The following is a 26,682-nucleotide window of genomic DNA, read 5'->3' on the forward strand; positions in this document are numbered from 1 at the left end:
TGTTAGCAGGTCTCCAGCCCCGGGAGCAAGAACTGTGAGAAACCACAGGAGATGCCCGGACACCACCCCTACCCGGTGAGGGCTGCGAGGCCTGGCTGGGGCCCAGGGCCTAAGTGACAGTGCAGGTTTTAGGGGCGTCCACAGCTGACCAAGGATTCTGCTTCTGTGTAATCTGTACCTGGAGTTGCCTCTCAGGGTTTCCATGTAAGGTTCTCTTGACTTAGTAACCTGCAGTCACCTACTTTCAACCCACACCTTCATCTAAGGACCATGGCTCACACAGCGTTAGTCTGCGTGGGGAAAGTGGCAGAAGCAACAGCAAACCTGCCCAGGGTCTCCCTCTGGGCAGGGGGCTTGCAGCCCCTTGGGCTCCTGCCTGAAGTAAAGCTAGACATTTGTTTGTGCTGTACTCGGCAGAGGGTGAAATTCTGCAATTTCAGTTTGAGGGTTCAACGTTTCTGCCTTATATTGATGATGACCCCTTTCAACAAGAACAGTTCCTTTCTCTTTGCAAACACTGCATGTCATTTCTCAACAAGAATCCTTTGCTTCTCTCTCTACGAGCATGACTACTTTTGGCTGGCTTCTAAAGCACTGAAAACTTCCTTCCCATTATGGTTTTACTCTCTCACTTTCTTTGTAACTGTCCAGAGGCCTTTAGGTAATGTGACCCTGAACAAGACTTTTTTCCCTCCCTCCATAGTAGGGATAACAAAGGCCTCGTTGTTGAAGGAAAAATGAATCAAGGTAAAAATGAAGTGAGTTTCCTGGGGGAGGCGAGAGGCACAACAAGAATCCTGGTCACCTGCTCATCTGTTTCACCTCCACTGTAACTGATTCGTTCCCTAAGATCAGATCCGGAATCCATAAACAGACCAACATAAGAGGCTCAGGAGTCTCCTTCGGGTGTAAACACCAGAGGACATTCAAACCGTCACCCCACTATCATCCTGCACTCACACAGCTGGGAATCACCTGTCCTTAATTAAACTCCACTGCCAGATACCACTCCCCTGCACATAAACATATTGGCTACAGCTTCAAGTTCAAATTCTGTTCGGTTTTCAAGGCTGTCTACACTCGGCCCCCTCCTTTAGCTGTCAACAGTCCTGCTGGTCCCCTCAGTATCCCAGCATCCCGTGAACATGCCACCCTCATTCTCCAAGGCCCTGCTGGGAATGCCATCCTCTAGCTGCACACTCCCCTCCCCAAGTCCTCTAAAGTTCATCCCGATACATTTACCTCTTCAGGTTACCTCCCCTATAGTGGCCTGCCTTCCCCCAATGGCCACGGTAATTATGATCGAAAGCGCACAACTGAGCACTTAAACATCAACTGCCTAGTAGTTTGCAGTAGTCACTTAATATAGGCTGGTGCATCCGACAATCCCATTCCTGGGCATATACCCAGACAGAACTCTAATTTGAGAAGATACACGCACCCCTATGTTCACAGCAGCACTATTCACAATAGCCAAGACATGGAAACAACCTAAATGACCATCGACAGATGAATGGATAAAGAAGATGTGGTACATATATACAATGGAATACTACTCAACCATTAAGCAGATGCACATATCTAAAAAACAAAAAGACTCACAGATACACAGAACAGACTAGTGGTTGCCAAGGGGAAGGGGTGATGGGGGAGGGAAAGACTAGGAGTTTGGGATTAGCAGATGCAAACTATTACATATAGGATGAATAAACAGGGTCCTACTGTATAGCACAGGGAACTATGTTCAATATCCTATGATAAATCATAACGGAAAAGAATATGAAAAAGAATATGCATATGTATAACTGAGTCACCTTGCTATACAGCAGAAATTAAACACAACATTGTAAATCAACTATACTTCAATAAATAAATTAATAAATAAATATATATATATATATATATATATATATATGCTGGTGCCAGTGCCCTGGTGAAGCTTGAAGACAAGGCACCATACGGGTACTTGCTACTTTCTGTATAAGGTATATGTTCCCTTACTACTTGCTGACTGATGGAGAACTTGGCATATCCTCTGGGATGGTGTCACTACCAAGTTTAATGAGAGGGTCCCTTCAAAGCCAGTCTCTGAGAGTTCCCAATGATTCCCTGGCCCTCTCAGTTCTCTAAGATGAGGAAGCACTCGCTCTCCCCTTTGCTCTGGGGCCTTCACTCACTGCGAAAAAACTCCCAGGTGTCACTGCGCCCAAGTGCAAGACTTTCTGCCAGCTCCATGGAAGCCAAAACCACCTAATGCCTTTAAAAACAATTCCACTGTCGAGATTAGAATAACCTCCTCTAACCTTATAACAGAGATTTTAACCACAAGCAACAGAACAATTCTGTGGCTTCTACCTTCCTTTTCAAAGAGCTAAGGAATTTACTGAGTGCGCCAGCGGCCTCAAAGTTAAATGTAAGCAACTAAGCCTTCGGATTCTGGCAGAACTGGAGGTTTCTCCGGGGAGTAGGATACTCTGCTCAGGGAGACAGATGCCCTAGAAACAATGTTTTTAAAGGGAGCGTGGAGACTCCACGACCAGTACCTGAAAAATAAGGGCTAGTCTGTTCACAAGTCCTCATGTGAAGCCAAGCTCCCTCCCTGGGGTGGCCAAGTCACACTCTTGAACCTGAGGCCTGAAGGAAGCAGACAGGTCCTGGCACCCCCCTCGATGAACGCCTGCACGCAGCACACACACTGAAAAAGCAAACAGGGATCTCCAACACTAAACTGAAGGCACACACCTGAATACACCTTCTCACCCCTTTTCTCCCAAGGAACCATTATTTGAAACCCAAGTTGGGGGGAGTGGGGAGGAGGTGGGAGTGGGGAAGATTTCTAAAATTCCCAGCCTCTACAGATACGGTCTTCCTGGGCATGGAACTTGAATTTGAATCCCTGGAATAATCCATCCATTGTAGAAAACAAGAAAAATAAATACACCTATTTAATTTAGACTCTCTCAAAGTGGAATTTGTGATGAATACCTTTAAAGTTGTGTGAAGTTTAACTTTGTAATGCTTATTTAAAAATATCTCTGAGATAGTATCAGTGTGAGCCAAAATACAGAATGTATGCTTAACCTTTAAAGTAACAATTGAGTTCAACAGGGCCCTGTGATGTGAGCTATAAATAACAAAGAAATGAGTAAGACCATCCTTAGCCTTAGGATATTTTGATTCCATTCTGGAGACAACATGCAGGCAACTTCATCGCAGAGTAAGTACTCTATTAAAGGGACACAAAGCTTTGGAGGCTCAGGAGTAATTCGTTACTACCTGATGATTGACAGAGGTGATTCGGAGCTAAAAGGGCAAGGAGAAAGAGACTCCTGAGCTGAAGTGGAAAAAAGGAGGATGTTCATCTGCTTCAGGGTGAGGAGAGGGTGCTAGTGAGGAAAGATGAGCCCAAAAAGGTAGAGGGGAAGCATAGGGATTGAGTCACCAAAGTGTTTGGTCTCTTTAAGCAATGGAGAATTCATTGGTGCTTGGGTATGGGTAAGGAGGAGGTTGAAGCTGTATCTGCAGACCCAGAATCCAGTATTTGGTTTTAAAAGCCTATAGAGTTATCATATGATCCACCAATCCCACTCCTGGGCATATATCCAGAGAAAACTCTAATTCGAAAAGATACATGCACCCCAATGCCCATAGCAGCACTACTTACAATAGCCAAGACCTGGAAGTAACGTTAAGTGCCCATCAACAGACGAATGGATAAAGAAGATGTGCTACATATATACAATGAAATATTACTCAGCCATAAAAAGGAACGAAATAATGCCATTTGCAGCAACATGGGTGGACCTAGAGATTATCATACTAAATGAAGTCAGAAAGAGAAAGGCAAATACCATATGACATCTAAACTATGATACAAATGAACAGAACAGAAAGGGGGTGAGGGAGGGATAAATTAAGAGTTTGGGATTATCAGATACACACTACTATATATAAAATAAACAATGAGGTCCTACTGTATAGTACAGGGAACTATATTCAGTATCCTATAATAAACCATAATAGAAAAGAATATGAAAAAGAATATATACATACATGTATGTATAACTGAATCACTTTGCTGTACACCAGAACTAACACAACATTGTAAATCAATTGTACTTTAATAAAAATAAATAAATAAAAGCACTAGTACATTATTTTCATAACACTACAGAAATGGAAAATAATTTAGAATTAGGTGGTTCAACTTTCAACTACTACCTATCATATCCCTGATAGTCAATCACCTCTAATTAAATACTAATAGTGTTGGAGAACCCTGAACTCACTGTGTGAGCCTTGGAAGCTGGGTCTACCTCCCATTACAGAAGCCAAAAGGTCCCCTCCCTGTTCTAGCAGTTAGGAGGACCGAGGCCCAGTCAACTGATATTCCAACCAAAGACTCTGAATCTTGAGGAAATGACACAAACACAAAGGATGCTGATAAAGTATCTATGGTAACAGTACCCCCAGGAGTCCAGGAGCAACACTGGTATCCATGGTAGCCGCCATCACCACAAGACAAGTAGCCTACTCCTGCCTGGGTTGCCGGTGTATCTTCACCTAGGTTCCTGCTCATTTTCTGAGCCTTCCCGTTAATATGTGAGCTGCCCAATGTACTTCCAATAAATTCTTCTTTTGCTTAAGTTAGCCAAAGTTACTTTGCACTGCTTACAATCAAGGACTTCTGATAGACATATATCATAGGTCTATATGTGGAATCTAAAAAAATTATACATATGAACTTATTTACAAAACAGAAATAGACTCACAGACATAGAAAACAAACTTACAGTTACCAAAGGGGGTGGGGGAGGGATAAATTAGGAGTTTGGGATTAAAATATATATACTACTATATATAAAATAGATAAACAACAAGGACCTACTGTATAGCACAGGGAACTACACTCAATATCTTGTAATAATCTATAATGGGAGAGAATGTAAAGAAATAATATATACATTTATGTATAACTGAATCACTTTGCTGTACACCTGAAACTAACACAACATTGTAAATCAACTATATTTCAATAAAATTTTTTAAAAAAAGAACTTCTTATAGATACAGAGACTTACTTTACAAAAAAACTTTAATTGTTCTGACCCCTATTCTAAGAACACAACACTGTATGGTAAGTACTACATGACTTAGCACAACCTGCCTTGAATTATAGCAACTCATGTCTATTGCCCCAAATATCCTTTGCACAAAAGCTAGAGAAATGCTTGCAGTTCCCCCAAAGTTTCCTCCATCTGGAGGGCCTTTCTCCCTATACGGATAAAGGAAACTCTTACTTCGGCACACACTAAATGCTAAAATATATACCCTGACTATCCAAATGTCTCTGGAAGCCCTCCTCTAGTGCCACTTCCTCCAGGAAGTCATCTACCCCTCCTCCCCCAATTTTGTATATGCCACTCACCTGAATTCCCATCACATTTCATGCATATTTATGCTGCAATGTATTACATTGCCTGTGCATTTAATTTTTTTAGTTTTTTTTCTCTCCCCATTAACTTATATATAAGTCGATTAACAGCAAGGACCTTGCCTTATTCACCTCTTGTATCTCCAGTTTCCAGCAGGAATAAGATCAAAGTAAGTGCTCAGTACATATTTATTGAATCAGTGACCCATCTGCATATGTTCACAATCCCTAGCAGTTTCTAGCACATAATGGGCACTCAATAAATATACATTAATGGAATTAAGATACATTTTAAAATAACCAATTACAAACATATTCTTAATTCTACAGAGCTTAACTCAAAGGCGAGTTGTCTCTTTCAATCTACTCAGGAGACCAAGGCTTGGTAAAACCTAGTGGGGGGAAAAAAAAAAAGAGAGAAAGCCACCTAGTGCTAAAACAGGTTAATTACAAGCATGCTGTGACCCAAATCCTGCAGGGGCTTTGTACATGTTAGAGGTAACAACATCACAGGGATTTTGTAGCTTAAACACAAATTCACATTTAGAGAAAGGGGCTCTTTGGTTCCACTCAACACCCACAGCAGGCCCCAGAGCCCTGGGACTGTGTGCTAAATACAGCCCTTGGTTTCTGCTTCCTCACATGTCTGAGAGCTGGTGCAGTCAGGAGACATCTAAGGGTATCCACTCATGCACCGTAAAAAAATAAATACATAAAAGGAGTCATCGCAGTCCCACCACCCAGAGTCACAGGGAGTATACAAGGAGAGCGTCCACGATAAAAGGACCCTATCTACCAAGAGGAAATCATTTTTTAAATTTGAGTTTTACTATCAAATCCAAAGGCTACATAAATATCTTGACTCAAGTACACATAATATCATAATTCATATTTCATGTTGATGTATTTGGTGTTTAACTTAGCTAAAACCAAAAGTACCTGGACTTCAGAGATTCCTTTCCTCAGATAAGTTTTTTTCTTTTAAACCACTTTATTAAGGTATGATTAACACATAAAAAGCTGTACATACTTAATGTATACAGCTCGATGAGTCTGGGGATAAGCATACACCATAAAACCATCACCACCATCAAGGTCACAGACATATCCATCATGTCCCAAAGTTTTCTCCCATCCCCTCTATTATTTGTGTGTGTGTGTGTGTGTGTGTGTGTGTGTGTGTGTGGTAAGATCTTAATCTATCCTCTTAGCAAATTTGCAGTATACAATACAGTACTGTTAGCTCTAGGCACTATGCTGTATAATAGATCTCTAGAACTTATTTACTCGGATCAGTTTTAATAAATAAGCCCTATATTAATAACTGAAATTTAAATAATCTTTAAACATACCCTATTTGTTTATACTTATCTCAGGACCACAAAGGGATTCTTTCGGGTGCCCTGGCTCACATTTTGTTCCCAGTGAGGAAAAACAATTATTATTAGCAGGTAAGATCCATTGCTCAAACGTGTTTCTATCACTGTTTGCAGACAGTAAGTACTTAATGTTTTGGGAACAAAGGAAAACAAACAGGATGAAGAGCCTTAAAATAAACCCCAAGACTTAAAGTGACAACTTGAATGCCCAGATGTGCTCCTCAAAGCTCCCTCTCACCCACACTGCAGAGAGAGGAACAGTTCAGACACGAGGATCTTAGGACCCTCCAGCCTGCCGGATCCTAAGAGAGCGTGCTGTTGCAGCTTAGTGACACCGAGAGGTCTGCCAGGCGGCAGCGTTTCACAGGCACTGGGACTCTGGAGGGGCAAGTACATTTCTTATCACTCCCGCCCACCTCATAAGTCAGTATCGGCTCATGGATGAGCTACATAATTTAAAGCAACCAATATTCCCCAAGAAATTAAACATCCTTTTAGTAAGAAGAGTATAATCAATAATAGCAGGAACTACCGTTTACTGAGGGCCTATTAAGTGCAGGGATGATATAAAAATTATTGTATTTAATTATCACCCTATTCCCATTGTACAGACAGGGACACCAGGCTCACGGTGGTAAAGTCACGTCCAGAGTCACAAAACCAGCCAGCAGCACAGCTCCTAAGCCCTTCCAACAGCAAAGCTCTTTTTACGATGCTATTCTGCCTTCCAAAGATCCCCCAATCATGCACACTTAATTTTTTTAATTGAAGTATAGTTGATGGACAATATAAGTTATAGGTATACAATATAGTGATTCACAATTTTTAAAGGTTATACTTCATTTATAGTTATTATAAAATATTGGCTATATTCCAGGTGTTGTACAATATAACCTTGTACCTTATTTTATACCTAATAGTTTGTACCTCTTAATCCCCTACTCCTATATTGCCCCGCCCCCCTTCCCTCTCCCCACTGGTAACCACTAGTTTGTTCTCTATATCTGTTGAGTCTGCTTCTTTTTTGTTATATTCACTAGTTTGTTGTATTTTTTAGATTCCACATGTAAGCAATATCATACAGTGTTTGTCATTGTCTGACTTATTTCACTTAGCGTAATACCCTCCAAGTCCATCCATGTTGCTGCGAATGGCAAAATGTCATTCTTTTTTATGGCTGAGTAGTATTCCATTGTGTGTGTCCGTAGATACATATTTACCACATCTTTTTTATCCACTCATCTGTTGATGGACACTGAGGTTGCTTCCGTATCTTGGCAATTGTAAATAATGCTGCTACGAACACTGGGGTGCATGTATCTTTTTGAATTAGTTTTTTTTTTTTTCAGATATATACCCAGGAGCGGGATTGCAATGCACACTTAATTCTAAGTCCTCTTTTCCTGCCTAATTTCTTATATTAATATTAGAGGAGTTTTAATGAAATGTCCTTGCTTGTGGATAATGGGGAAGGGCTCTGGGAAAGTTTCCTTCCCTCCATACGTGCCTGCATAAATGCCAGTATATATGAGGCAGATTTGTGTTATTTCTTATAAAAGCTTAGAGTAATAAGAGCACACCACCTGCCAATCACCAGAACACCAAGGCAGTTGATGAAACCACCCTTCCCATCCCTTCCATTTGACCACATATTATTTTCATGATGGCGTCTCCACTTTAACAGTGAATCCTAAATCTGTGGTGTGTCAAAGTTACTCATGGAACATGTTAAAATGTCACCTCCAAGCCCCCATGTCAGACCTGTAACATCGGGATTGCCACAGGTACGGACCAGAAAGGAAGTTTTTGGCTATGCTTCACGGTTGATTTGAATGCAGAGTCAGGTTTGGGAAGCTTGTACTTCTCTGCCATATAAGATCTTATACAACACATGCACTGAAAAGTTGTGGTAAACTGAAACTTTATAAATCGATCACATTTTAAGCCAAAACATGTTAGATCTGAAGAATCCAAACAATGATGAACAATTAAAGGAGACAACTTTTCCTAAAACCAACCAGCCAACCAATCTGCACTGACTCCTTTAAAGTGAAAAATCCTTTGCATAAATGTGTTACTTTTTAATAAATTCAGATTTGAAGTCAATAGTTTTAGTGCCCTATATATCATAATAGCTAACCCGAATGACTGGTAAGGGAATATGACTATTTCAGCTACATCTAAAATATTGTTATAAAGATACAATAAAAAAGTTATCATACAAAAATATACATCTAATTCAACATGATGAGAAAAAGCCTGGGAAACTGCCTACCATATTATATGATAAATACTTCTAAATCTGAAACTGAGAAATCACAGGGCCAACTATGCCAGCAAGTCATGTAAAACAAGCAGCTATCTAATTATAGGGAAGGAAGGCAAAGAAAGTAACATTACTGAGCAGGACATGATACACAAACATTATCTCAGATAATTCTCACATCTCTGAGAATTAGGTTTCATTATCTCCTTTTTTCCTAAACAAAAAGCAGGAATGTCATGCTCTGGGTCACACAAAAATAAACAAATGGGACCTAATTAAACTTAAAAGCTTTTGCTCGGCAAAGCAAACCATAAACAAAACTAAAAGATATCCCACAGAATGGGAGAAAATATTTGCAAACGAAGCAACCAGCAAGGGATTAATCTCCAAAATATACAAATAGCTCATGCAGCTCAATATCAAAACAACAAAAAACCCAATCAAAAAATGGGCAGAAAATATAAATAGACATTTCTACAAAGAAGACATACAGATGGCCAAAAAGCACATGAAAAGATGCTCATCATCACTAATTATTAGAGAAATGCAAATCAAAACTACAATGAGGTATCACCTCACACTGGTCAGAATGGCCATCATCAAAAAATCTACAAACAGTAAATGCTAGAGAGGGTGTGGAGAAAAGGGAACCCTCCTACACTGTTGATGGGAATGTAAATTGGTACAGCCAATATAGAGAACAGTATGGAGGTTCCTTAATAAACTAAAAAGAGAGCTACCATATGATCCAGCAATCCCACTCCTGGGCATATATCCGGAGAAAACCATAATTTGAAAAGATACATGCACCCCAGTGTTCATTGCAGCACTATTTACAATCACCAAGACATGGAAGCAACCTAAATGTCCATCAACAGATGAATGGATAAAGAAATGTGGTATACATATACAATGGAGTACTACTCAGCCATAAAAAAGAATGAAATGATGCCCTTTGTAGCAACATGGATGGACCTAGAAGTAAGTCATACTAAATGAAGTAAGTCACACAGAGAAAGACAAATATCATCTGGTAACACTTATATGTAGAATCTAAAAAAAGTGATATGAATGAACTTATTTACAAAACAGAAACAGACTCACAGACATAGAAAACAAACTTATGGTTACCAAAGAGGAAAGGTGGAGGGGAGGGATAAATTAGGAGATTGGGAGTAGCATATACACACTACTATATATAAAATAGATAAACAACAAGGACTTACTGTATAGCAGAGGGAACTATATTCAATATCTTGTAATAACCTATATGGGAAAAGAATCTGAAAAAGAATATATATATTATATATACACATATATATAATATATATACATATAACTGAATCATTTTGCTATACACCTGAAACTAACACAACATTATAAATCAACTATACTTCAATAAAAAATAAGTAAATTTAAAAACAAACCTTTTCTTGTATATTCCTCTATATTCTATTATGTTAAAATCTACTGGTCCATCTTTCACTTTGAAGGGACTTTTCTTTACCAGTGCAGGATTTCCTAACATCATACATCAGTCATTGGGAAAATAATGGTTCACAGAACTATGGAAAATCTTCCATACATGGAAATATTTCAAGTAAGCAATATCGACAAAATTGACAAAATCACATTTCTTACTACGACACAGATCACAACCATCAAAAAGTCTTTTACGTATTGGGAAGTTGTCAAGCTCATGGTGGCAAATCCAAGTTTTCCAAGATTCTAATTTTCACTTGAAATCTTCAGTTTTATCACTGGTAACAAATACTGTCCACTGATTTTCTTGACGTAACAGTCTCCCTTTATTCACTTTTGAGAAAACAGCTATCAAATATCTAACTCAGCATAACCATAGTTTGTCAATTGTTCTTTCAACTAAAACTGAGAAAAGCTGCTATTAAGGTCACGATTCAAGTGCTTGTCACACAAGGGCTCCTCCTCAGTTTGCTGCAGCAGCACTTTATGTGTACTTCCCACTTCGTCATGCAAGACACTAAACAGATGTACTTGAGGTCGGAGATTTAACAGAACTGATCATTTGTACTGCTTCAACAAGAACATTCTTAAGTGAAATGGGCTTTTTATATTGTGTGCTGGTGAGAAGCAGCCTGACTTCTAGTACAGTCGGGGGCCACTGCCTTTATTCATGTGGACCCACCTGCAGTTTTACCCACTTTTGCTTTTGGACCATCAGTACAAACGTCAATACAGTGAAAAAGGCGCATGTCTTAGTATTACTAAGAAGATAACTTCTAGGTCTCAGAAACCCCCAGGGTTCCACAAGCCACACTTTGAGAAACACTGTTCTATGTTCTATAGCCTTTTCCAGCAAAAAATGTGAAACTTAAGGAGAATTTTAAGATGAAAAAGGTTGCAAACCAGTCATACTTGAAAATGATTTACCTCCCTGCCCAGGCAAAGGAAGATGCCCACAGCCCCCAAAAGCTGGTGAGACATACAGAGAAGACGTACAGAGGCCCTTTGATGCAAAGCGCTGCTTGAACTCTATTTGTCAGAAGAACGATCCTGTTGCTTACAGAAAATGCATCTGAAGAGAGAGAGCAGCCCCTCTAGAAAACACCTGCACAGGAATGCATCTTCTTGCCCTTGAGGAATTCTTATAAAAGGGGATAAAAATCAACAATGATATTTGATTGGCAAAAAGCCTCCATGAGATTACTATTAGGAGGTGGGGAGAAAAGAAACTGTAATAACTTGCCTGGCAGGAAGTCAGGCAATCTTTGGACAAAGGGAAGGATGTTAAGACATGATGACTGAAGAGAAAAGAGGGTGATGTTGTCAAGCCAAAAGACCTGAGTATTAGAAAGATTTAAAGGATAAAAACGACAGAGGAGAAAATACCCACTGAATGGAAAGGAAGGATGTGCCATGCTTTTTGTTCTGTCTCGACAAATCTGTTTCTTAAACAATGTAAGAATCCAGGCTCTACCATTTATTAGCTATGTGAACTGGAGCAAATGAGTTAACTTCTTGGTGCCCGTTACCTTACCAAGAAATGGGGATAATAGGACCTACTACATAGGACTGTTACAAAGCTTAACTGAGACAATGGCAAGGGCTATGAGCAGTGTTCCAGCACACAGTAAGTGCTCAATACATTTTAGCTTCTTTTTATGAGAATGGGGAAACGGAACAAGAATCGAGGCTGTTGGATGGACCTAGAGATTATCATACTAAGTGAAGTAAATCAGAAAGAGAAAGACAAATACCATATGATATCACTTATGTGTGGAATTAAAATATGACACAAATGAACTTATTTACGAAACAGAAACAGACTCACGGACATAGAGAACAGACTTGTGGTTGCCAAGGGGGAGATGGGGGAAGGCTGGAGTGGGAGTTTGGGATTAGCAGATGCAAACTATTATACACAGAATGGAAAAACAACAAGGTCCTACTGTATAGCACAGGGAACTATAGTCACTATCCTGTAATAAACCATAATGGAAAAAACTATAAAAAAATTTTTTTAATTAAAAAATAAAATAAAAACAAAACAGCAAAAGAAAGAATCATCGCCGTAAACTTCACTTTCAAGAGAGGATCCAATCAGTGCGCTTTTTAGGAACATCAGCAAGATGCTCAAGCAAACCAGAGATGAAGGCTTTTAGAGTGTTTTAGGTCAGACTATTCAGCTGACTGACAAACAAGACTAAAATTACATTTTCAAGTTTCCAAGAATTTGGAATAAGAGACATCTTACAACAGACAATTTCTCAGAAAATAAGCATAATGTTGTGGTTCTACTACCAAAAACCAAAATAAAAGAATACATGGTGTCATCCAAAAGCTCTCCAAAACTCCTAACCTGTCTGGCCACCCTGGCACACAGGAACCTAGGTGGACCTGGAGAAGGTGTCAGGAACCAGAATCTAACCTGAACACCCTCGGCTGCTCCGGACGTTCCACCTTCAGACAGAAGGACAATATGGTAGTTATTTGGAGTCGGGGGTGGGGAGAGGCAGATTTGTCCTTTGTACTGAGAATTACCAAAAAAAAAAAAAAAAAAAAAACCCTCGGGGCTTCCCTGGTGGCGCAGTGGTTGAGAATCTGCCTGCCAATGCAGGGGACACGGGTTCGAGCCCTGGTCTGGGAAGATCCCACATGCCGCGGAGCAACTAGGCACGTGAGCCACAACTACTGAGCCTGCGCGTCTGGAGCCTGTGCTCCGCAACAAGAGAGGCCGCGATAGTGAGTGGCCCCCGCTCGCCGCAACTAGAGAAAGCCCTCGCACAGAACCGAAGACCCAACACAACCAAAAATAAATAAATAAATAAATTAATTAATTAAAAAAAAAAAAAAACCTCCTCTCCTTGGCACCTGTGCTCCATGACTTTTCTTTCAATCCACCGGTGGTATAAGAGGATGGAGGTCAAGGTGTGAACTCCAAATCTCTTCTCCGCATCTCCTGCAGTGAGTCCAAACCTTTCACTGTCAATGCAGGAAAAAACTGACCCTTTACTACCTATGATCCTGAAAGCCTAGTCCTTCAGGATCATAACACAGGTGGCAACTAAAAGCCTATTTTCATCCCCAAGCAGTAAGTCTTATAACTGGCCAATAAAATGAAAAATCAAAGAATAAAAATGGCTGACCTCGCTTCAAGATGTATAACGTATCAGCTGACTACAAAGACCCGCTAGAACATTTCCTCTAATGCCCAGTGCAACAAGTAACTGACTAATTCCTCCAAGTCAAGGGTTTCAAAACTGATTTACAATAATCTCTCTGAAAAAAAAGCCTGAATCAATATGACCGGAACATAATGTAACATTTCTGGAGATCTGAATCTCAGGTCTGAATCAACACAAAGGTCATCAATGTGAGCAGATTTCACTGCTATATTGATGAGGCTTAAGTTTTAGTTCAGTGGAGATTTCTAGGTGATAACCAGAATTAAGAGTCTGAGGGTTGTTTTCTTCTTAACTTCTTAAATGGATGAGCAAACAACAGATCACAGATTCCTAAATCCTTTTTCTATATGATGAAATAAGGCAGATTTTGCAAACAATGATGTATAACTAGCACTAATTTTCCACTGGTCTTCCCAGATAGAACAACTCACTCAAATCAAAGAGAAAATTGAAAGGTGAATGTAGACATAACCCGTGCTGTCGCCATAGAACATGTCTCATATGACTCCCTGACACATGCCCCACCTGGTGGTTTTCCAAGGGCTCCCCTCCCTCATCTGGGAGAACCTACTGAATCTGATCTGGTCCTTGTCGGTCACGATTCCAGCCACCCGAGTTTCCTGCCGGTCCTCCAGGGCTCCACGTCCCTTTTCAACAAATGGCATTCTTCAGGTCTAAGACCTGCACTGTTCCTACCCACTTCTAGTTCTCAGACTGGCTGTCACTCTCTCCAGGGAGACCAAGAATGACAGTGCATCGCAAACCAAGGATCATGATTTTTAAATTATGACTTAAAATGTGATTATGATTTTTTAAAGGGGGAGGGCAGGAAAAAAAGAAAGAGAAAAGAAATTTTTAAAAAGCAAAAATAAAAGACCAGGACAATACTGATTTAGCCACCCTATCAGACTCAGAAAGCAGCTGATTTATGTGAAGGTTCTGAGCTATCTTTGGATGATTCCTCTAAGAGCAGTTCTTAGTGAAAAAGAGCTGAAGTAAAAGGCCATGGAGGTCTTTAAGGCTGCAAGTTAAGTCGAGGGCATTAGAGGGCTACATACAGCCAATGAAAAGAAGTCTGCCAATTCGAACACTTTTTTAAACAAGATGACTTTTTCAGAACTCAATCCAGAGCATATTCTATCACTGAACTGCTCAGCAGTGCTGATGACTCTGGTCTGTTCTGTGGGTGCTGATCAACTTCCACCTAGCAAGTGTCCAGGGCTCTCACAGTCCAAATCTTGAAGAAATGGGAAACGTAATCAGCATAGGGCTTTCAAGTGTTTCACCCAGTACCTCTTGCACATAGAACACGTACGTGAATTTTTACACTAATTCTATCATCATTTTGCACCTTCAGTTACTACCTATTTTAGTTACTATCCCATTTCAACAATGAGTAGAAAAGCATCTTCTTGGAAGATAACTGTGGTGCTTATATTTAAAAAATGAGAATCACTGTCAGCAAATATTTGTGTTACCTATATTCCCCCCCACCCTCAATTCAAACAACACATCACGTTAATTGATGTTTCTAATGATGATTCTGAACCATCAAGAAAAAGTTACATAAGGCAAGAGCTGAGGGAGTGGAGGGGCAGAGTTGGGGTGGGAATCAATCTTGCAGAAAAACTGCCACATTTACCTTTAACTACACAGAAAATTCACATCTTCGGAACAATACATTCTCTAGGTGGTCCAAATGCTGAGGATTTACTGTGTGCTCAACTGTTAATACTTTATCTTAATATTGGCGACATGATTCTTATGATGACTTTAGCAGTTTAATACACTTCTGCAAATTCCTTGACACTCCTGTAGAAAGATGAGCTCCCCCTCCCTTGGATTTAGGCAAGCTTTTAAGTCCATTGCCCAAAAAAGAACAACAGAAATGACTCTAGGTGACTTCCAAGATCAGACCATAAAAGGCAGGGCAGTTTCTATCTTGTTTGCTGGGATACTCACATCTGGAGCTCTGAGCCACCACGTAAGAATTCTGACTAGCTTGATGCTGTGAGAAAAGGCCACTTGCAGGAGCTCCAGTCTGCAGATCTAGCCTTCAAGTGCATCCCAGCCCTGGTGCCAGACATGTGAATGTCTCCAGATAAGCCAATCCCAAACCGTCCAGTCACCCCCAGCCTCCTCCCAGCACACTGAAGCAGAAACAAACCATCTCATCTGGTCTGAAGTCCAGACCCACAGAATCTGGAAGCAGAATAAATGAGTGTTTGAAGCCAGTAGGATGAGGCACTTTGTTGCACAGCAATGGAACACATGGGTGATAACTAACACATGACTCTTGTAATGTGTCAGATATTGTTCCTAGCACTTTACATATTTTAACTCACATAATACACATAAATTCTTACAATGATCTTTTGAGGTAGGTGTTACTATTATCCCTATTTAACATATGAGGAAACTACTTAACAGAGAGGTTAAGTAATTTGCTCAAGATGACAAAGCCAGTGAGTGGCACCGGTGGGAAGTGACTCCAGGGTTCCAGCTCTGGAGTCTTAACGATTCAGCTCCACAGATGAACACATCACAACTGGCCCATTAGGCCCACCTCCCATCATCTCTACTGAGTGTGAGCCACTAAGTCACACTCACACATCTAGTAATTCCCTGGTTGCGTCTGTGTCCTCCATACCCTCCCAAGCTCCCTGGCAGGGAACTCTTCCATGCTTCTAGAAGTCACAATATCTGTCATTTCAACACATTTCCTCTTACGTAGTCCACAGTGAACACAGAATACTTGAAAGGCAGTTATTAATCATTTCTTGACCTTCGTTTCTCAGAGTGGAATAAACCAGTTCATTTGCCTTCTGTTTTCTAACATTACATTCTTTTTAGAATATAAATTCCATAGGTGCAAAGGACATACACCCCACACCGAGTTCAGTTCCATGCACGTGACAGACCCTCAAATGTCAAATGGAGGAACTCTATCCTTTTACTGTATCCTCACCAAATTCTCCACCTCACTATTGACTTGCACAGTCCAGAGTTAGTAAGTCAACAATTTTTATTGAGCAGTGAGAGCTTCTGTATCCAAAATTTTCCCTAATTTATATTCTGTCCCCAAATAAGAAATGTCATGCTCCTCAAATGTTCAACATGTACCATCCTTAAGAGAAGCTGAAACTAATTCAGAGTAGATTCAATTAGAATATGTGTGATTGCTGCCTAACTACTAAATTTCATCCTACAAAAGCTGTTCACTTTATGAGCAAGCTTAATTACACGGAGCCCATTTTATGTTCCTAAACTACAGTGTGATCTTGGTCAGTTAACAAATGCCATTAAAATATAAATATTTGTATTTCTTTCCATTTTTTTTCTACTCCATATTCCTGGAATTTATTTTGGAGAAAGTTGAAAGTAAGTAACTTCAGAATTTCGGGAAATTTTAGCTCTAAACTCAGGACTAAGATAATCCCTATTTCGGAGTAGACCTTTTCAGACATACTGTTTCCTTTTTTTGGATGAGTATTTTATAGGTGCAAATCTAAAAGTTAGCTAAAGTGAATTTATTCACCACTTTTCATGCTGCCACGCAGTTTGGACCTACCAGGCCAGTCACTACCATGGAGAAGTGTGAGTCTGACAGGATTCTGTCCTTTAACAAACCTCCAGCTTCTAACCTCACACCCCCATTATCTTCAAGGTTTGCGTAAATGGTTTTGTGCTGGTTACAGTACTTTCCCAGGTGTCTTCATTTAAGCCTATTGTGATTTCAGAAGACATTTTCTTTTACTCTTCCAGATAAAGGAACATTAGTCCATTTCTCCTTTCAGAAACTAGAGTGGGGTTAAGTGTGTTCTGCAATGAGTTTACTACTATGCACTAAGGAATGTCCACTGCCTCCACGGGTTTCCATAAATCTGAAAAAGCACATTTCCTAGTCTCTGTTTCTATCCTTCCTCCTCCTTGCCCCATTCCTCAGAAAAGATCCCAGACACTCCCTCTTGTCTGCCCTCACATCTTTTTTTTTTTTGACAATTAATGGCTCATCCTTTAATGTATGAGGAGATTTTATAAATGGATAAGCAAAAGTTTAACATAAATAGAAAGTTTTCAGGAAAACAGATACAGATAGTTTATAAACATGTAAAACGATGCTAAATATCACTCATAATAAACAAATAAAAATTAAAAATATAACAGTCTTTTGTCTATCAGATGGTAAAATTTTAACAAAACTGAATTGGGGAGAATTTATGGAAAAAAATAGAATCCCTGGATGGCAACTTGGCAACATCTATTAAAATTCAAAATGTACTTATACTATGGTTATCATTCTAGGAATTTATAGTAGATATATATTAGTACATTTGCAAAGAAGTATGTAAAAGACAAAGTACTGCCTGTAATATCCAATACTGAAAACAAACCTAACAGCCCTAAAATGAGGATTGATTATAAATTACAGAGTTCATACGAGTGAACAAACTGCCCTCACATCTTTCAACCTTTTCCCACATCACCAGGATGAGCAACCTAATTGCAGTGATTTTAGGGACCCGTCCCTCAGGAAACAGGGCCTTACTAGAGAATTTTACATTCTCTCCTTTCCCCAGACTTGCCAGATAGAAAGGCTCACTCACTAGAAACTTGGTGGTCAGAGCCCTTCAGGGCACAGCTCATGGAAGGAAGGGAAAGGCCTGCCTCACGCCTGCTCTCAGGGGTTCCGTTCCTGGGCCACACCATCCGGAGCAGCCCTTACAGCTGAGAAGCAGCAGCTGGAAGGGAGATGCCTCCTTCCTCCCGGGCACAGGGCCACAGGGGGTGTGTGCGCCCCACGTCACACTGAGGATGCAGAGTGAGCCTGAAAGACATGACATCTGTCACCCTTGTCCTGATCTGCCTGCCCTGAGAGGGGTGGAGGGAGGGAGGGAGGAAGGACAGAGTTCATCAGAAGACGTGTAAGACAGCAAAGGAGGGACACCTGTCACAGGGCTTCCACAGAGTCCAGGTAATGAGGAGTACAGCTGGTTGGGTTATGGAGACACGTGAAGGGCAGGGACATAGGCAAGAACCATCCTGGGGGTCAACTGCGAGGCCCTGGTGACGGACTGGATATGGGCGAGTAAGGAAAGGAACTTGACAGTTTACAGAACATCTTCAAAGGAGGCAACAGTGAGGATGACGCAGCGTGGAATGGCATCCGAGCAAGTCCAAACTGGCGCCACAAACCAGACGAGTGAGCCCCCAGCCTCCCATGGACAAAGGCTGGTTCAACAGGGCAGCCGACCCAAGGCGGAGGAGTCCAGGCCGCCTCGGGATCCTCCCCAGGAGAAGGGGGTCTCAGGGCTAAATCCAGCCTAACATTTCCATTTGTTTCTCTCAAGGACCAGATTCCTGGAAGAATCCCACGAACTGAACCAAAGCCTCGAATATCCCCTAGAAACAGTAGACCACCCCCCTTGATAACAGCCTGCTAACTTGATAAGCTCCATGCCCAGATGCCTTGCTGACCCACCTTCCAAACGAAATGAGCCTCCGAATTGCCAAGTGGCAAAGTGAGGTTCAAGCTGACAGGGCAGTATCCCCATGGTATTTTCTCCCCATCAGTCACACCAGACTTCCAAGGGAAGAGTGGTACATTTCACTCAGAAACGTGCCCCGGTCCCACGATTTGAAGCCCAATGATGCTGCCTTCAGACAAACAGGGCTAACATCCCTCCAGAATAGCACTGGCCAGTGGAACTTGCTATAATGATGGACATGGCTCTTAGGCACTTGAATCGTGGCCAGTATGACTGAGGACCTGAATGTTTAGTTTCATTTAATTTTCATTAATTTAGATGACCACATGTGGCTAGTGGTTAACATGGAAGGTGTAGATCTAGAACTTAAAAAAAAGAAAAAAGAAAAAAAAAATCTGGGGTCCAGATTAAGCTGCGAGGAAAAAATCATGGAATTCTAATTCTCCACTGAGAGGAAGCGGACTCTCTTAATAGTGCAGCATCTGCTCAAGCTTTTTTCCAGCCCTGAGCTCTTCTCTGGTCATTACAACTACACATCAATGAGCCTCCAAAACATCGCAGCTTGGAAAGCCCTCAGAGACCCTAGCCCAGCCGCCGGTCCACTGCAGGAAACTTCTCCACAATGTCCCTGCAGATTTCGAAGCAATCTTTACCGAGTCCCCCCAGCAGCAGTGGAACTCAACATGAGGAGAGGCAGTCCACCTCCAAATCCAAGGACACTCTTCCAAAGGGAAATCAAGGACGCTCAAAATAATAAAAAAACAAATTTTGCACCATGCTTTACCTCTTATACGGCCCTTTAACGTGCATTATCTCAGGTAAGCCTCACCATAACCTTAGGATATAAGCATTAGTAAACACATTTATGTTACAGAAGTTAAGTGAATTAGCCAAGGCGATATGGCTGGTATATGGTCACCATGTACCATAACCTGGCATGTCTTCCAAGGACTGAGAGATCAAAAGACAACCGAGAGAAGGAAAAGTAGGGGTGGGGAAGGGGGAAGGCATGGAAGAGGGATTAGTGGAAAGGATACAGTCATGTACATCAACTAGGAACCTCAGAAATCAAATCTATGTCGATCTCAACCATTAAACATAAACAGACTCAGTTCCAAAGAGTTAAGGTATCTCAGTCAAGGTCTAATTTATTATAGGGGCCTATGCTCTAAAATAGTGCTTCTCAAAGTGTGGTCCCCGAACCAGCAGCGACAACATCACCTGGAAACTTGTTAGAAATGCAAATTCTCAGGCCCCATCCAACACCTGCTGAAACAGAAAGTCTGGGGCTGGGGCCCGGCAGTCTGGTTTTAAATAAGTCCTCTTGGCGATTCCAATGTCCACCCACGTTTAAGAACCACTGCTCTATAACTGTACATCTAAGGCCCAGTCCATTTCCTCTGGGAAATAAACAACTTGGTCGTCAAGGGAAAGGAAAGGGAGCTGCCAGTAGTGAAGTCTGGGACACAGTGACATCAGCCCTGGCTTACTGTACCTCGGGTAATAAGGACCCCAAACTCTGAACTAGCTCAGGACAGCACACACCTCCTACCACCTCCTGTGGTCAGGGCGGAGAGAAAACTGTTCTTTACTCAGAAACTCTTGGTTTAGAGGTAGGGAAAAGGTATATTCTATAAGGAGCACTAGATTGTGAATAGAGTATCCTAGCTTCTAACCTCAATCAATAAATAATATTTGTAAACAACAAGGTCCTACTGTATAGCACAGGGAACTATATTCAATATCCTGTAATAAACCATAGTGGAAAAGAATATGAAAAAGAATATATATATATGTATAACTGAATCACTTTGCTGTACAGCAGAAATTAACACTACATTGTAAATTAACTATAAGGACATAAAATAAAATTTTAAATAAATAAATAAATAGTATTTGGTATACAACACAGTTTTCCCAAGTGTGAAAAGGTAAGTTTCTATGAGTAAGAACTGGGATTCCAGTTTCTCAAAGAAAAAGATATATGAGAATACACATAACGTTATAAAACCATTTGTCTTTCTGTTATTTTACTACTACTACTACTATTAATGATAATAATAGGCATTTATTGAATGCTTTGAATGTGCCAGCACTGAGCTAAGTGCTATATATGCATCAATTCATTTCACCTGCATGCAACTCTACCAGGTAAGAACCATTACTGTCTCCACTGTCTCCATGAAGCTGCACGGGTCACACTCCCTGAGATCACACAGAAAGGAGGTGGGAGGGCCAGGAAGCAAACTAAGTCCATCTGACCCTAAACAATCCAAAATACTACTGCCTTCTTCATTTTGACACATATTCTAACTTTAAATCAATTCAACCTTGCTCATACTCAGTTTTAAGTACTGCATTTTCTTTTTTTTTTTTTTTTTTTTTAACCTATTATGCCATGTGCTGTTCAAAAAAGCCCTCAACCACTCAATTTACCCAAAGTCCTTCAGCCTGTGCTCAAGATCCAGGGTAACCCACACTGAAGAATTCATGCCAGTAAAATATCCAAAAACTAGATCAAAGGCAAGAACCCATTTTCTTCCCACCGTGCTCGGGCAACATGCCCAGGGAAGCCCTCCCTGACCACCTGATCAAAGCGAGACCTCCCTGCTGCTTCTCTTCTCTGTGCTCCCAAATACATCACACTCTTCTCTTCTATCATAATATTAACACCTGGGAATGTCCACATACCACCTCACCAATAGCGAGCTCTGGAGAGTGGGAACTATGCCTGATTCACCCGTGTGCTTCCGGAGCAGTAAATACATAATCAACACCTAAGAGATGGTTTATAAGATGGATAGCAAGACATACACGTTCTTAAGAGGGTAAAAGTGAACTACAGTTTGAATATAAAATGTAAAACTATGAAATTTTTTTTTAAAAAATAGAAAATCTTTGGAATACTAACCTAGGCAAAATGTTCTTAGATGTGACACCAAAAGCACAGTCCATAAAAGGAAAAAAATCTATAAATTGGACATCAGCAAAATTAAAAATTTTTTTCCTGCAAATGAAAAGACAGGCTACATACTGAAAAAAAATATATACGCAAGCCACATATCTGACAAAGGACTCATATCTGGAATATATAAAGAATTCTCAAAGTTCAATGGCAAAAAATAATAATAATAATAATGCAGTTAGAACACGGCAAGACAGGAGCAGACACTTCACCACGGAGGATATACAGATGGCAAACAAGCACATGAAAAGACGTCCAACATCATTAGCCATTAGGGAATGCAAATTAAAACCATGATGAGATTAAAAACTTTACTGGGACAGCTAAAATAATAAACAAAAGCTGGTGAGGATGCAGAGAAACTGCATCTCTCACAGATTGCTGGTGGGAATGTAAAATGGTAGACACTGGAAAAGTTGGACAATTTCTTAAAAAACTAAACATACACCTACCATACAAAACCCAGCAATCCCAATCCTAGGCATTTGTTCCAGAGAAACAAAAACTTTGTCCTCACCAAAACCTGTACATGAACGTTCATAGCATCTTTAACTGTAAGAGCCAAAAAACTGAAAACAACCAGGTGTCTTTCGGTGGGTAAATGCTTAAGCAAACTGTGGTATATCCACACCAGGGAATACTACTCAGCAATACAAAGGAACAAACTAGTGATAAAGCAATAGTTTGGGTGGATCTCAAGGGTATTACGCTGAGTGAAAAAGCTAATCTCATAAAGATCACATACTGCATAATTTTATGTATGTAATATTCTCAAAATTATACAGGAGAACAGAGTGGTTACCACAGTTTAGAGATGGAATAGGGGGAAGGGGAGGGTGACCATAAAGAGGTGGCACAAAGCAGAGCTTTGAGGTGATAGAATAACTCTGCATCTTGATTGTGGTGGTAGCTACAGGAAGCTACACATGTGAAAAAAAATTGCACAGGAGGATAACACACACAAACCCAAGTGTTTGCATGTAAAACTAGTGAAATCTGAATATGGTCCGGATCGTACCAAGGTCCATTTTCTGGTTCTACTGTTGTACTCTGGTTATGTGAGACGTTACCAATGGGGGAAACTGGGTGAAGAGTACAAGGGACCTCTCTACTATTTTTGCAACTTCCCGTAAACTTATAATCATTTCAAAACTAAAAGTTAAACAAACAAACAAGTGAGCTACAGGCATTTTACTTAAAAACAAAACAAACAAGAAAAGAGGGGTACATAGCTGCACTATTGGCCAGTGAAGTCCCAAATACAGATTTAAACACACACAGTAGGACCATGTGACTTTATTATTTTTTTTTAAGTTAAACCCAATTCTCCAGAGGCTTAACAGGGATACATTTCCTAACACGTTAGAGCTACTCCCCCAGCCCCACCAATAAAGGGAGAAAAAATGCCTGATGTGTGAGACACTTTGGGAGTCCAGGAGTCTGGTCCTAAGAGCCTGGAATGAATATACCCTAAGATTTCGCAAGGATGGAGGCCAAGGGCCTCACAAGTTAGAGAAGAACTCAGAGTGGTGCCAACACACAAGCCCAGGCGTGCCTCCGTTCCAGAAAATGTAGTGTACGGATCTACCCACAATGGCCAAGATTTAAATGTTGCCTTCCCTCCAAGACAAAACAAACCAACAAAATAAAAAAAATTTTTTTAATCGCTAAGCAAACAAATAAAAACCTCAACAACCTCAGACTATTTCCAACAAACCTTATAATTAAATATGTCCTCTTACTTGACCTCCAAGTTACCCCTCGCTTTTCAAGTATTCTATTGCCTAGTGAATTCTGGGACATAAGAACCTACCAAAATTAATGAAAGAATAGGAGGAGAAAAATTATTCAGAACACTAGAGAATTTCCTGATCTAAGCTTCCATATGCATTTAAAATGCAGATAGCTACTTGGAAGGAGTGGGGATGTTACTTTGGGAGAATTTTGCTTATCAGGACTACTAATGGGTCTTACAAAGTCACTTCCTTTTTAATGTATTGGCCTGGAAAATCAGATTTTTACGATTTTCACTAGCAATTCCCTTGTTTTCTAAGTCGTTCATTATTTTTTTCTTTAAAAAGCTTTATGTTATACAGTGCTTTATCATTTTCAAAGCACTTTCACAAATTGCTATGAAGCACTGGTACCTAGGGGCTGTACTTTTCAACAGAACTCTCACCAGCCAGACTGCCATCTAATTTCAATTAGGTCGGCCATCTTTCCCCCAGGCCCTGGGTCCACACTTCTCCACAGGGGTAGACATCAAAAAAAAAAAAAAAAAGCAGAGCTCTAGCCACAGAAGCCTCCAGACGAACTGGCCAAGGGCAGACACTCTCAAGTCTAATCAGCAGAGTGCCTTCCCAGAAAATCACTCACATTTCTGCATTCCTGTGCTTTTCTTAACAGCACTTTAAAATCTCATTTAAACCAAAAGTCCTCCATTAGCTTGTATTTTTAAGTGCTTTGATCTCCACATGCCCTTCAGTACATTAGTATTCTTCACCCCCCACCATCACACAGAACCAAAAGACCAAGACTTGTGTGCATTTTAAAAAGAAGGGAGAGGGGACTTCCCTGGTGGTCCAGTGGTTAAGACTCTGTGCTCCCAATGCAGGGATCCTGCAACAAACACCCGGTGCAGCTAAATAAATAAACATTTTTTAAAAAACTAAAAATACTAATAAAAAGAAGGGAGTGGGGAGTGGAGTTAAGAGCACCTTCTCTCCTCCTATCCACTTGCAGAGTTCACAAGGGTTTCCTGATTTATCTTGAAAAATGTATCTCACAAAAGCAAAGTATACCCATCCAGAAACTAAACATCCCCCCCCCACTCCCCGCCCCACCAGGGAGAGTAGAGGCAGGCAGCTCTAAAGCCTTCTACTCTATGCGCTACTCCTTTTAATTCTGGTCAAATCAGTGGTTTCCAACCCTTTGCTCCTCTGTAGAACAGTTCAAAGTGTATTAAGTATTGGGCTCACGTTGCTTCCATAAAAAGCATTATAATAGATGCACTATGATGATCAGAGCAGCGTCCTGGGAGATAAATGTCACACTGGTCTAGATGCTTCAAGAACTTGCAATCTAGAGAGACACCAGTGCTTAACTTGGGTCGGACGTCCACGGAGAGCTGCCGGGTCCAGGAGTGGTGGGCAGCCAGAGTGGTGGGCAGCCAGGGGAAATCTTAGTTTGGCAGCGACACACTGGCCAGTTTTGGAAGCAGAGAGAGAGAAATGACTATTCAACATTTCAAGCCCAGACTTTTCACTTCCTGAAAAGGAAGGAAACTTTTTGGAATACTAGCTATTAATAATCCCTCTATTCTGGTTGTATTTGCTTATAGCAAGTAACGTTATTGTTTGGGATAGTCCAAAGCATCTTCCGGGATCATAAATGGCTCTAGTGACCCACTATCTCCAGCACCACCAAGGACTTTACAAGCAGTACAAAAACTCGATTCTCCTAACATGCCTCGGAAGAAGAAAACGGGCAACCATGTCCGCACTGTATCAGGACAGGGCAAAAGAAGTGAGGGGGACCGAGGGCGGAAAATGTTCGGTCCCAACCTCAAAGGCTCCGAGGCCCATCATCAGGGCCACGTCTACTGAAGCCCCAGTTCAGGTGATCCACACACTAGCCGGGCATTTTCCAAAGCCATGTGCCACTTGGGGACAGGAAACCGACGCCGAAGCCAAAGAAGCAAACACCCTTCGAACAAAAATGGAAAGGGAAAGTCTTTACAGCCACCAATCAAGATACTAGAGAGTAGGGCGTGGCGAGGCGCGGGAGCTGCGGGCAGGCAGCCGGATTCTCAGCCTGGGCTCCTAAAGAGGGAAACTTGGAAAGGTCGCCGCGGCGGAGGCCCTAGAGGTGGGTGCGAGCCAGCGCTCGTCGGTTCCGCCGCCCGGTCCTCCAGCCCGGCTGCCCACGGGGCACGTCCGGCCCCTGCCACAGCGCGGGCCCCGCTCTGCCCAGCTGTCATCGACCGAAGTGCCACGAAAGTCCCATTCCAAGAAGAGCCATCTCCACTTGGAAAGTTTAATGTTTTTCCCCCTGAAACCAGATTCTTTTGAAGCAACACGAACAGCAAGGGAGAGCTGGATCTAACTCCCCAGTTTCTGTCAAAGAAACTTGTCCCGGGAGAACAAAGAAGAAGCAATCAGAGAACGCGATCCGAGGCGGGGGTTCCGCGGCGCGACCCCTTCTCCGCCCCCACCCGCCAGACACGAGACTTTGGGGCTGCAGGAGGGGTCCGGCGCGTCGGGCGGGCCACCGTGCGCGCCTTTGTCTCGCGCGCAGGGAAGCGGCCACCGACCACCCCTTCCGCCGCCTCCCTCGGCCGCCGGAGAGCCGCGCGCCGGCGCGTCGCGGAGAGGGAGGCCATATGGCAGCGCCCCTCCGGAAAGGCCAGCCCCAGGGCGAGGGCGCGCCTGCAGCCCCGGCCACGGGCCACGACGGCCAAACGACTCCCAGTCTTCGAGGGGGCGC

The 26,682-nt window shown here is 41.6% G+C and overlaps 1 protein-coding gene across 2 annotated transcripts in view; it reads right to left on the minus strand.

The window, feature by feature from the left end:
• The window catches only part of AMOTL1 (angiomotin like 1), a 108,587-nt gene that overhangs the window by 81,317 nt on the left and 588 nt on the right, over positions 1-26,682 (minus strand). The gene's annotated exons all lie outside the window — the stretch shown is intronic.

This window comes from Balaenoptera borealis, assembly GCF_965194805.1.
Source record: "Balaenoptera borealis genome assembly, chromosome: 11".
Classification (NCBI taxonomy): domain Eukaryota; kingdom Metazoa; phylum Chordata; class Mammalia; order Artiodactyla; family Balaenopteridae; genus Balaenoptera; species Balaenoptera borealis.